Here is a 13,587-nt window from a genome sequence, read left to right as displayed (position 1 = left end):
GACTTGGGTAATCTTGGATGTTAGCATAACTGTCAGAAAAAAAGAGGGCAAACATATTTTTTTAAAGCTGCAAAACTAATGATGAGGACAAAAGAAAAGCAAACAGTGGCAAAAAGATGGCACAAAAGTGACAAAAGTGCTAGCTTTACCAATTGAGTGCAGGGACTAGTGTTCATAAAATATTCTGTGAATCAGAGCAGGGTTTCCAGAATGAGATAGCTGCTGCTCTCCAGAGGAGTGTGATGAATCATTCAAGCTGCCAGAGAATGCTGCTGAGTTGCAAACAAAATCTATGTCTAACAAAAGACAGGGACTTTTTAAACTAAGAAGAAAAAAGAAAATCCAGATTTTTACAATAGACATGTGTGATCTTTTCCTAACAGTTGTCGCTTGGTGATATCTTACATATTGATTCATTTGCACTAATTCACCCTAAAAAGGTGCTGTTGTCTGGTGTTTTAACCACAAAAAAGGCATCCTTTGATTCAGAGGGTTAATAGCTTTGTCGGGCATCCTCAAATAGATTTTATCTAGATTAAACATCTGTCAGTATTCATGGCCGAATCCCTGATTAAACCAGACAACCTGAGTTATTATGATTAAGTTCAGTGTTTATGGGCTAATGATTTTAACCTACCTGAAAAGCGGTGAAGGACAATTCAAGGATCATGATCATAAGAGCATGCTTGTTTTTCTGAAGAAGGTTTCTCTAGGGTGATTAAAATATTCCATAGGAGAGTCAAGCTGAGTCATTTACTTTGCCTAGAGGTGTAAAAACTGCTTAATACATCTCTCACATTTGAATAAAGCTTTAAATCACTGATTATATTCAAAGCTTAACATTTTTCAGGATGCAGGCAAGACTAGGTATCTTTTTGATTAAAACAATTTTTTTTTTTATTAACATCGACCTACAGTTTTCTTTCAGGACTGCTGATCAGCTCACTTCTAACATTCAATGTGAGAATCTTCTTGCACCCAAGGGTTCACAAGTGAAAAATACCTTGCACTGCTTTTTTTTTTCTCCTAAAGAGGAGCTCAGTTTCTCCTTGACGAGAGGCAGAAAATTCAAACAATGCACAATAGTGTTCTAGCTTAGTCTTACAGTTCCAGCCATATTTATCCATCAACATCATATTTTTATTCTGAATATATAACACTTTTCTGTCACGCACATACACACAGCGATGAGAGTTGTGGGGTTGAGAACGTTGCCCAAGGGCACACTTACACGTGTGGACTTAAGAAGCCATGGATCAAACCCACGACCTTCTGATCTTTGTGCAACCTGCTTTTCCTCCTGAGCCACCCAAGGCCATGTGATGCAGTGCATGTTTTTTTTTTTGTTTGTTTGCCGTTCATCTCATAATTCATGTTGGGTTTGAGAAACTTACTCAAAGCACAGTTTTACAAACTTTTGATAAACTTGCACCACCTCCTTTAATTGTGTTTTTGTGAGTGTAAGTGATCTAATTACAACATGTGGACAGAAACAAACACACTAACTATTCAGTGGCTAGCAGACAGATCTGGTTCAGCAAATTAAGTGATGGTACACCAGGCCTGCACAATAAATCGCAAATATATCGTCATGGCAATATCAGACTGTGTGATGCACGTATTGCAAAAGACGATCGATCGCATGACGGCTTGAACTATTTAACAAATCAAATAAAGCCCTTTACAAAGGTGACTAATTAGATGAAAACCTTTTATATTGAATGCCACTTGTCTATGTAGACATGTGGCATTTAGAGTATAATTTAAGTTATGTTGACTTTTATTTAAATAAAACTGTTGCAGTGAAAAAGAAAAGATGGAATTGTTTTCTTTGGTTATTTTTTTGGTATATCGCAAGTCAAATTACAATATTGATCAATAATATCGCACCTCGCAAGTTTTCCTCCGGTCATGCAGCCCTAGTGCAACACAAGCTCCACCTGGGATGGCAAACAGGGCATTGTTGTTTTTATTTCTATCGGCATCCTGAAAAGTCAAACAGTATTTAAAACATGTGGCCGACATGATCAGTGTTGAGAAACTGGAGTATCTAAACCTGCGTGAATGCACAGGTTTCAGAAAAATGATGGCAGCATTGGACAAAGAGGATTTTTTTTATCTATCCAGACAGAGGATGTGTGATCAGAACATCACCATTCACTGAGCATGTGAGGAGTCAGTCAGATGACTAATGTCTATGGAATTTAGATATTATAATATGGTGTTTACATGGTTAAACACCATCACAAGATAAAATAGGTATCACTGTCTGGAATTAAAAAGGATCACTGCTCCCAATAGAAGTTGAGCCTTCTTTTTTATTTAAAAACATATTTTTACAGTTTTTTTTTAAAATTTATTTTACATTTAAATGATTTAGCAACAGAAAATAATGTCATGTTACTTTTGATTTAAAGTACTAATTAGATTAAAAGTATAAATGTCTGAATAGGTCTCATCTTCGGGCTATTTTAACCTAGCTTTAAATTATTATTGGATTTCATTTTTTAAATTAAGAAACAAAAGCAGACTTTCATTAAAAATCATCTTTATCAGTTGCGTTATAACCTTTGGTGCCATACACCAAGTTCCTTTGGGTTAAGGCTTTAATGAAAAAACTATCATGTACCATTACCAGCTCCTTAAATCAGCTAAATTGAAGCTCGGACAACGAAAAAGAACACATTACACTCTCATTATTTATTCAAAAAAACTTGGAGCAGTATGCAGAAGCAATGCTTAAAAAAACCAACAAAAAAAAACAACGCATGTGCCCTTACCGCTAATTAAGAAGTTGTCAGGAAGCAATAGTTAAATGGAGGTGTGTTTGCACAGAGCCAAAGAAGAGGACATCAGTAGTAACAGTCATGGTGGAATGGGCCAATTCTACAGAGAAATGTTTTTAACACATCTCACAACTTTGAATTTCTGTGCTTTCTGCCATTAAAATGAAATAGAATTCTAAAATTTGGTGGGACAGATTTAATTAAATAAAAATAGGAAGACTGTAGATGTAAAAAATTCAAAAAACAAAATTGTGTTTTTGGGTTATTGTGGCATTTTTCTGGTAATGGAGCTCAAATAAAAAATAAAATAAAATCTCAAAATTACATTTATGAGTATTTAATTTAATTTCAATGAATCAGGAGCAGTCATTATACGCTGGGAGGGCCACAAGCTCTCTGTTCCAATCCTTTAGATGCATCTACTTGTAGACCAATAGATCCATGTTGCTTTGCTTTCTTCGTTCGAGCTGGTATGTGGTTTCAAACATTACACCTTAATAGCTCCAATATTGCTCGAGATTTGTCTGTAATGCTATGTTGGGGGTGTGAAGGACTGTAAGCTTGCGGGAGAGCATGCAAACAGTGAGCTCTGTTAAGTGTGACAGGAAGTGTTCTGCACAACAGTCACAGCTGCAGATTTTTGACATAGATTTTTTTTTTTTGGCTAAAAACAACTTAATCATAATTAAAAGACCACTGGGAACACTTTTACAATAGATTAAAATATGATTGGAGTGGCTCTTTAACAAACATTAGAAACTGCTAAGGTCAGTGCTTCAAGGTGTTATATATAACTTTTCTCAGTTCGTTGCATCTTTTCCCAACTAGTGTTCTTCTGTAATGACCAAATAATGTGTTCTGACAAGTCCTTATGTCATCTAAAACCCAGTGGCACCTGGGTTATGCCACAGCTTCATTGTGTCTCTTCTCTGTCCACAGGATGAAGCAGAGCTGAAAAATGGGTGGATGAAATCATCCGTACACAAACAGGCACACTACTGATATTGAGGTCTATGAGTGGCTTAGCATTTGCAGATCTGTTTCTGCTCCCCTTCTTTACATGTCATATAGAATCCCTTCCCATGCAGTATCAACATTAACATAAAGCAATAATGTGTTTAATATCAACCGTATCTTCCCTCAGCTAACAAAAAAAAATCCTTTGAAGACAGGAATAAATAAGAGCTGAACTCTCCAGTGTTTACTGATAAATGGATACAAAGCATCGCAACAATTGACAAGTGTAAAAGGTAGTAACCTCTTTTTTCAAAAAGTATCATATCTTAAATCATCCTCTGAATAAGGAGGTACAGACAGTGTATATAATTATGATATAGAAGTGTGCTTCCTGACTGAATCCTTATCTAACATTTCTCTGTCATTTAAAAGGAAAGCCGCAGTCACAAATCATCCTTTATCTGTACAAGGAACTAGCAGAACAATTGGAAATGTATAATTTACCCAAATCAATTGACAGCTGCATTGCAGAGGATCATGTATTGGAGTCAATCATTAAAAATGCTTTTTTTTTTCCCTCCCTATTTTTTGTAGTATTTTCTTCTTGATTATGAAGGCTCAGGTTTTGGACTCAGTAATATAAAAATACCTTATTTTTTTTTTTATTTTTTAAAAATTCTCTTCCTCTTGATTTAATGAAAGCAAGAAGCTTTTTCTTTTGCCAAACTCTACATTTTAATGACAGTGAAATAAAGGCTGCGAGTGAAGCACACAACAAAAGATTGGGAGAATAATATAAAAATATAAAAAATGTGGCAGCAGTTCAGTCTAACTTTGAAAGAAAACTTTCTAAAAAAAAAACTCTTGAATGTTGTGAAACTTTATTTAATATGAAGCACTTACATGCTAGGATGAAAAAAGGAAAATGCAATGACGAATATTGGTTATGAATATGTTTCCTCTATTTTTAAAAGTAAATAGCGTTCTTAGAATGCAAATAATGTGGTTCCTCTATGGAATGTAGTCCTGGAAGCAAAAATATTGACTCAGAGATTTTTTTGACCACAGGCTATTTTGTAGTAAACTATTGATTCACTAGCAATTAACAATCTGATTTGGGGTAATAACATACATATATACATATATACATATATATACATATATGTACACACACACACACATATATATATATATATATATATACACACGCACACATACATACATACATATTTCTTTTTTTTCTTTTAGAGCAAAACATTATTACTGAGAAATGCTTTTTTTTATTCAAACTTTTGTTTAACAATAGGAAAATAAAATAAAAATAAGTGAGTGCAGTCAAAATAAAATAAAAAAAAAATCCGAAAATTAAATACTATAAACACAGAAGGTGAAGTTGTTTAAAAAAAAAGGAAATTGGATCACAAATCTGGAAATATAGTTTATAGATCACAAGACGCAAAGACAGGGCATCATGATTGGGGGCTACAGAGTCTAATTCTATTGACTGCAGGATGAAATACTGTTCACTGATTTTTACAAGAAAGAAAAGATATGTGAAGATGACATCTGCACAGTATTGCTGTTCAGAGATAATTGAGTTTGGCTAAAAAAAACATTTAATTGTGAATTAAACCCAAATGCTACAAATGGTCAAAATCTGAAAAAAAAATGAAGGATGTGACCAAAACATAACTTCAGAGTGGCTCTTAGACTTTTACAGAATTCCCACCCTTGTCTAAACCTTAAAAATAATCGTCATTTTTCATTTGATAGAGTTCTGAGAAATAATGACAAATCCATTTATTTAATATTTGCTGTGACCAATTATTCCTTTTTTCCTTATTTTTAACTTTTCACCCTCCGAGCATTGAGTTGTCAGGTTAGGGAGGGCTGGGGAGCACGAAGGACCCAAATTGCAGAGATGGAGGACACGGTTCCAGGGAAAGGGGTTTATTCTAATAACAAATGGAGCTGCAGAGCAGGAACGTACAAACTAACACTAAACATGGAAACATGGCAGAAGACGGTCAGGGATGAGCCGATGAAGACATTAGAGACATTAATGGACCAGCACAAGAGGAAGGCAGAGACAAGACTTATATACAGACAGGACTGACAAGACACAGGTGAACATGATCAGGGCAGATTGGGACCAAGGAAGTAAAACTCAAGAACATGACAAAATAGGAAACCTTTCAAAATAAAACAGGAAACAGAACTCAAACATGACTGAAACTAGACGGAAAGCAAAAAAACAATAGAAAGAAACCCAAATCATGACATGAGTTTGGTTTTTATCCATTAGAAAACTTTATGGACAAGTGACTCTGTCATTCACTGTCATTTTCACGGTCAAACCACTCGGTCCACCGGACCGGTCCAAGGTTTTGGTTGTGAACACCATGAAGGACTTTGAGAAGTGTATGATCACGGTCGTCTGAACCAACATGCAATAAAAAATCAAAGAGCCAAATAATTTCTAGAAATATGACGCCTTGATTCATCGTTTTCTCCGAATGTCTGACGTAACCTGATTCTCAGCAGAGAGTTTTGACCTGCAGACAATTTGACCTCAACTTTCACCACCAGTGATATCAGCTGAAGAAGGATATGGACCTGAATCTAATGTCTGCAGACATAACATCGAAAAGAACTAAAAACTCTGTTTGTACCCAGAAGAACGGCTGACAATCAGCAGAAGAAGAAATGCCAACCTTGGACAATCAACAGCTTATGGACCCTTTTTTATTTTCCCTTACAGCATTACTTTATTATAAAAAAAAACAAAACATAAAAAATAATAAATACAAAAAAATAGTAAAAAAAAAAGATTAATCAATTATTGAAAATGGCTAAATTGATTGACTTTTAATGATATTACTTCACTTGCTCCAAAAAAATGGATAAATTGATTAAGAAATCTTTCCTAATGTAACATAATTTTGCACATGTTTTTATCTTTTGATACTTGATGAAATTTTGCTATGAAAATCTCTGAAACAGTGTTGTGTATTTTACTGATATAGTATTATATTTTAATCATATGAATGACTTTTATAAATAACATAATCTGCATATATTTCTAGATAACTGATCTGCATTTGCAATGTTGATTTCTGAAATAGTTATTTTTACATAATAATTAAGTAATTCATCTTTGTCATGTGCTTTATTGATACTTTACGATTCTTAATTCTGTTTGATAAAAGCTAGGAACCGGATATTGATAAATCATGTAATAAAATGGTTACAGTATAACGGGGTGGGATTATATAAATTCGCTTCCTTCCAGTCCCTTTCAAGCAATATCTACTAATATGCCTAATTATCCTAAGTTTGATTAGTTACTGTATGAATGTATAACTGATGATTGTATAGCTTTTGTGTATTATTTCTATTTGATTGCTTGAAATAAACCATTTCAAAATCAAAAAAAAAAAAAAAATTCTTCTCTTGTGACCAAATGTAGTTTCAGGGATTGATTTCTAAATGTAGCAAAACTTTACCCACAACAATTTTTCCTGAACTATTATGTAAATAGTAGATTCCAGTGATAAGGGTCCATGTAATAGTTTATCTGAACAAAATTATCAGTATAAAGATTTTTCACATTAACATCATACATAACCCTTTAATACATATCACAAAGCTGCAAGGTGAGGTGGTGCAGTGGTTAGCGCTCTTGCCTCACAGCAAGAAGATCTCCGTCTGGGCTGGGATCTTTCTGTGTGGAGTTTGTACGTTCTCCTTGTGCATACAAGGGTTTTCTTTGGGTGCCTCCTCCCACAGTCCAAAAACATACACCCTATAAGTGAATTGATTACCCTAAATTGTCCCTAATGGGACTCGGTGTGAATGCTTTCATGCATTGGAGTGTGATTGCTGCTTTGCCACAGACTGGCAACCTTTCCAGGGTATACCTCGCCTTCGCCCAACAGTATGTTCGGCTCTGGCAGCCCTGTGACCCCTTAAGGGATAAAACAGAAACAGGATCAGAAAATGGATAAATACCACACTAATATGTGTGTGCCAGATTGGTTATTAATCTTTCTTTAAATATGTTAGTTGATGTTGATGCTAAAAAAATTAATTATTCTCTCTTTCCCTCTCTAATATACTTGTGTTCCAGACATAGTGATATTTTTGATCATTTTAGAAGAAGTGTAATCTCAGAAAATGTTTTTACATGTGAAAGAAGATGTCAGATTATTAGCACAATGCATTATAGAATCATTGTAGAATCCCCTTTAAGGGAAATTGTGAAAATCCAGAATATGGTACAAATGTTTCCAAAGGGAGGCAGGTCACGATGACACCTGGGAGACCTTGGATTACCTGGCACAACTTTGGGTGGCGCCAAAGCGCAAGAAATGAGGGCGCAGATGTGAATCTGCACAAATAATCGATTTATCCTCCCAGAGAATCTCTCTCTCTTTTTTTTTCTGACCGTCTTCTCATCGCGTCTAGATGATGAGAGTTGTTCACCGCGTGCGTGGATGAGCCAGCCATCTGAGCAGCCCACGTTGCTCCAGAGCAATCAGTCTTACTTTGGAAAGCAGGAACATTTGCAGCGCTCCCCTCTTCAGTGAAATAAACATGGCTAAGTTTGTCATCTGAGCAAGAGAAAGTGAGGCTCGCGCGTAAGTGGTGAGATTACGGACGCGCTGGTGAGCGCTCCAGCTCCGATCCCCGCGCTTTGAAGATTAGAGTGCTGACGACGTCTGAAGGACATTAAGAAAGGGGATTAAGTACTGTGCAGCGTAACCCACTTCTCATCACTCCTGCATTTTGTCCTTTTTAAAAATTGCACAATGACCCTTGGAGCGCTTGGAGAACAGCGGGTGCGCCCGTGAGGTAAGGAAACCATTTTGGTGTCGAGTTTTTTCCAGAGGATGTCTGAGGATTAACGATGAGAAGTTGGGTAAAAATAGATGAGGAGAAAAAAAACATCTTTTTTATTCACATTCTCTTCTAGAGCCTGTTACGCGCACGCGCCTCGGCAATGCCTTTTTTTCTGAAAATCACACGGAAAGTGTCGGGGAACAGCTGCCCCTCAAAATGCACACACGAACAACTTTGTCCAGGGATGCTTAATGTGTGGCGATGGTCAAATTTGCAGACTTCAGCACACACAAGTAATAAGATCATTCTTATTTGACGCGTTTTTCCCTACTTCTAAACTCTTTGCTTGTTGTCAGTGACTGCAAAGAAAATCATGCACAGATCTGTAAACAGCTGTAGAGAAAATGTTATGATGCTGCTGCTTCAGCAGACTGTCTCTGCATAGGAATTCAGACCGTGTGCTGCTGTTCACCTCTGCTCCAACTCTGCACAGAAGGATTACAGCATCCAACTGTTTTATTTTGTATAAGAACTAAAGCTTCTGGTGATGGTTCAGCAATCAAGGCTTTTGACAAAGTTTGTTAAACATGTTTGAACTGACTGTCAACCCTGAAAAGTGCCTTTTTTTGGCCATTTGTTTCAAGGCAGGCTCTTGAAGATTGGTAGGCATTTATCTGACTGCCACAATCCAGAATTTCTGGCTCCTTGGAATATGCGCCGCTTCCAGTTTGCAGCAAGAAAAGCTGCATGATCCAATTATCACATTTTTCAAGGATGTGTTTAAAAGTCTTCCGTTTCTTCTTCTCACCCTCCCTTCTCTGCCGTCATGTTGTTTTACGCTTGCTACAGTTCTCAACAGTTTCTGGTCGGGGTAATGCTTTGTAAGTGTGCAGGGAATATTTGAAAAGCATAGCTGCAGGATGTCTTTTTCAATCTAGGGGTTGGCCCGTTCTTTCCAGAGGCACACATTTGGGAAATGAGAGATGAAGAGCTGGCTCTGGCCAGCCCGAGTCCATTGACATTCTGCCGGTGTCCAGCTCCATAGGCAGCAGATTGTCATGGCTCATTCCGTGGCATAGCGTCTGATGATTGAGGTATTTGAAAGAGGACTGAAAGCGGGCTTAAAGAGAAAGTGAGAAAAATAAATCATTTATTGAAGGTTAAAGATGTTTCCTTTGGCTTTAGGGTAAAGATTAACAGAATGAGTTTACATAATATTCGAGAGTTGTGAAGGAGCAGAGGAATCCAAAACATATATTATAGTGACTCTTCGTGGTCACACTCACTCACGTTTCTCATCCATGCCTCTGGCTCAACATTTTATCTGAGACACACTTCAACACAATGTGGTGTTTTGCGTTGTTGTTTTTTTTTTTGCAAGCAAGGTGCAAATCAAGTTTCTAAAGGTCCAGCTGAGCTTCTGTGATATGTAGAGAAACACTGTGTGACCACAGAGCCTGTAGATCAAACATGGCCAGCCAGGCAGAGAGATTTATCTATTATGGCAGCATGCAACTGCATTGGTGTGCAGAATTCTGTCCAGAACCAACAAGGGGGATAGATCAATCTCTAGCTTACAGAGTAACACACCAAAGAAATGTGCAAACATTCAACTTGAGCAAGAGAAGAGCAATGAAAACTAAGCAAAACAAAACAACAGGGTGCAAAAAACGGAATAACTAAATGTGAAAATGAATGACAAAGTAGAATTGTTAGGCAGCTGGAGAAGTAGGACATATTCACTCATCTCAGCATCCAAACTCCCAAAGTACAGCTCCCTTGAATTTCACAATCTCTTCCATTGAAAGTCACCATTAGTGCACTTATACTGTGAAAAACATGTTTTTAAACTGGTGGTTTTGTCCCAGGGCATTGGGGTTGTGAGATAATTCAGACATGTGAAATGTTGCAGGTGGACAATCGCTGCACATGAGTGGAAGCTGGTGCAGGTGTTTAACAGAATATAGAAATGTAGCTCTCTTAATGCAGAAAAAAAAAAAAGGAATTGTGGGAACCGTTTGCTGAAGACAGTCCAAAAAAAAGCTGCACCTGATGTGAACACTATGTGACTGGAATGTGACTGGAACGCCTACTTTTAATAAAATATAATATGTTGCAATAAATCTAGTCCACTTAACCTTTTGTTCTGCAAGTTATGTGGTTTCAATGCAGTTTAAAGCTTTTATACCTTTGTTCGATAACGGCTTAAGCTTTTATTTTGATTCATGAAAAATGATGGGAAATGTAATTTTCTTGAAATACTTCATGAACACAACAGCTGCTTTGTGAATTTCTGTTGACACGTATAAAAAAATGGTAACGTGGCAAGGTAAAGGTGGCATGATTCATTTTGTTAACACCACAAAGCCCTGAGCCCAAATTGCACAAGTAAATAATCCCCCCCCCCCCCCCCCTCACATACACACACACCTCCATTAGGTCATATGGAGCCCCAACAATCCACATGGCTGGCAGCTGTAGTTGTAATCTCTGTCCTGGTCTCCACTGAGGCATGCATAGAAGAGATGAATACATACATTAAAGCTGGTTTCAGGGCAAGGAAACCTACAGGTAGTTAAAACTTTACACTGGTTTTGTTTATTTTTTTGCTTTTTTATTACTTTAGTTTAAGCAGTTTTTTTGTTTGTTGTTTTTATTTTTGGGCTCTCATTTCCACAGCAAAAAAACAGAAAGTGTCAATTAGGTTTGTCATTTCCTAATTTAGATACAGGCTGATATTTGATTGGTGGTTTACAATAGCCTTGCTAAATAATTTTTCAAATTTATCGTTATCGCAATGTCAAGGTGCGCAATACGCATAACATTTCGCAAATGTGAGCGAAAATTGCGATAAATGGTAACCTTAAATGTGCTAAAACAATCTTATAACAACTTGGAGCATTTAACGAATCAAAGAAATCCCTTTATGCATTTGACCAATCGGATGGACCCCTTTTATGTTAGATGCTCGCCTTCTATGTAGACGAGGGTCATTTTGAGTGTAATTTAAGTTACTGCAAGTTGACTTTTATTTAAATCAAACTGTTGCAGTGAAATGGAAATTATATATTTGGTTCTTTTGCTATTTGTTCATGTATTGCAAGTTATATCGTCATCACAATGTTGATCACAAATATCCCAAATCCCAAGTTTTTTCTCATACTGTGCAGCCCTGGTTTACAGAGAGTATGAATCATGTCTTAAACTTTGAAATTACCAGTTAAGGATTTGAGCAGAATAGTTGCAGTTTTTTCTGTAAAGCTACGTTCATACTGGCCTCAGCAATGCACGTTTAAGCGACCACTTCTAAGGAAAATTAAACACATGTACCACATTATGTGTTCCTGCGTTAAAAACTCTCATGTTCACGCATAACTGCACAATTTTCTACAACCGTTTTTGGGTTCTATGTGCAAAACATGTGTTGAAAGTTAAACCAGGTCAAACTTTGACCATTTAGGGAGTTCGATTTCGTAGTGGTGTATAGATGCTGTCTCTTTTAATTCAAAGAGATGCCAACCGTTTGGAAATTGATCATAGAGGAGAAATTAATAATTGGGGTATTGTGCCGGGTCAGAATTATATGACACCAAGTCTTTCATATTTCAGAATTCAGCTTTGAAAGGAAAAGTCTGGAACAAGATTTGCCCCGCTTGCACTAGTAAACAGTAGAAAAAGAAGAAGCCCCTCACTGCTTGTCCAGCGTGAAAACTATGGGCAAAATGTGCATTTATTAAAAACCCACGTTTAGTGGGTTCTTTAAACGCACGACACATGCCCGGTGTGTCAGTAGATTAACACCCATGGTTTTTCCATTAATTGTTTGTTGGCCAGAAGAAAAACTGGACTTTAGGGTATGATTGCTGGTCTCTGTAAGAACATATCCACATTAAAATAAAGTTCATTTTTTCAAAATGAATTAACCCTCTAGCCTTAAGCAGCAAATCTACCAGTAGGAACTTGACTTGGGCTGATTAGCTCCCGGGAGTGCAAGTGTGTAAGCTTTGTGAGTAGGTGCCATGTGCAGCCATTCTTCCATGAAACAGTCATCAGATGTGTGTAATAAAGGCGCTGCATAATAGTGTTTTGGTTTTGCAGAATTTTCCGTTTTTTAATGGCGGTGTTGAAGTGGGAACTTACCATTACAGCAGCTGCGGAGGCGGAAATTGGGTAGTTATCATGCTGTTGATTTTTAAGCCTTTAAACAATTAGATTAAGGCAAAAAGATGCTCTTCTGTTTTCCTGCTCTTAGTTAAAGTCCATGTAATAAGCATAATCTAGCTGGTAAATCACTATAAACCTCTACGTTAATCTATATGAACTGATCTATTAGTTCCACTTCCTGCTTAATGGTTCAATATGTTATCTTTATTGTTACTGTGTTGAGGTTAGCATGCATTTATTTTTCACTCTCAATTTCTATTAAAATAAATCCATATTTGATGCACCTCCAGAAGGAATTTTTCTTTACAAACACAGACAGAATACAAGGGGGTGAGCAGTTCTATTATGGCTATAGGAATGACAAACAGTGGCTGAAGCATTTGAGAGTGCAGGCAGATAACATACATTGTTGTTTATGTTTAGATTTAGATTCAATTTGCTGGTGTGACAGTATATGTTTCTTTACAGTATTTTCATATTGATGTTTTTATAACACTGCTTTCACTGTTTATTTTATAACAAGAGCAATTTAGCTTACGTTTTTCCTTATAAATGTATATAAAAAGGGGTTCATCCGTTTCTCAAATAACTTGACTTTAACATCTTAACACTTTGACAGAGTGCATCCTATTTGGAGCCCAAAACCTCAATAACTGTGAGAAATGAACCGTTTTAGCACCAGACATGATTGGAACAGGCACAGGACCTTGCTCTCAGGTTAAGAGCAGCAGGGAGCCGTTCTAGAACCAGAGGGGCAAATTAGGAGAAACGGCCGGATGGCTCAATTGGCTGCATGTAGGACTGATACGTTGGAAATCAAGGTTTGTTTCCCAGGGGC

General features: G+C 36.8%; 1 protein-coding gene across 7 annotated transcripts in view; it reads left to right on the top strand.

Moving 5' to 3' along the window:
• The first annotated feature begins 8,207 nt into the window (after positions 1-8,207).
• The window catches only part of pcdh15 (protocadherin related 15), a 238,136-nt gene continuing 232,756 nt past the window's right edge, over positions 8,208-13,587 (top strand). For 5 of the 7 annotated variants that reach the window (XM_023962992.1, XM_023962994.1, XM_023962993.1 and 2 more), the window contains exon 1: positions 8,208-8,597. The gene's annotated coding sequence lies outside the window, so the exon portion shown is untranslated. The remainder of the gene's footprint in view (positions 8,598-13,587) is intronic. The other 2 variants (XM_023962996.1, XM_023962995.1) reach the window with 1 other exon arrangement.

Source organism: Oryzias latipes, chromosome 15 (genome assembly GCF_002234675.1).
Source record: "Oryzias latipes chromosome 15, ASM223467v1".
In the NCBI taxonomy this organism is placed as follows: Eukaryota; Metazoa; Chordata; class Actinopteri; order Beloniformes; family Adrianichthyidae; genus Oryzias; species Oryzias latipes.
This window is presented reverse-complemented; position numbering and strand designations above follow the sequence as displayed.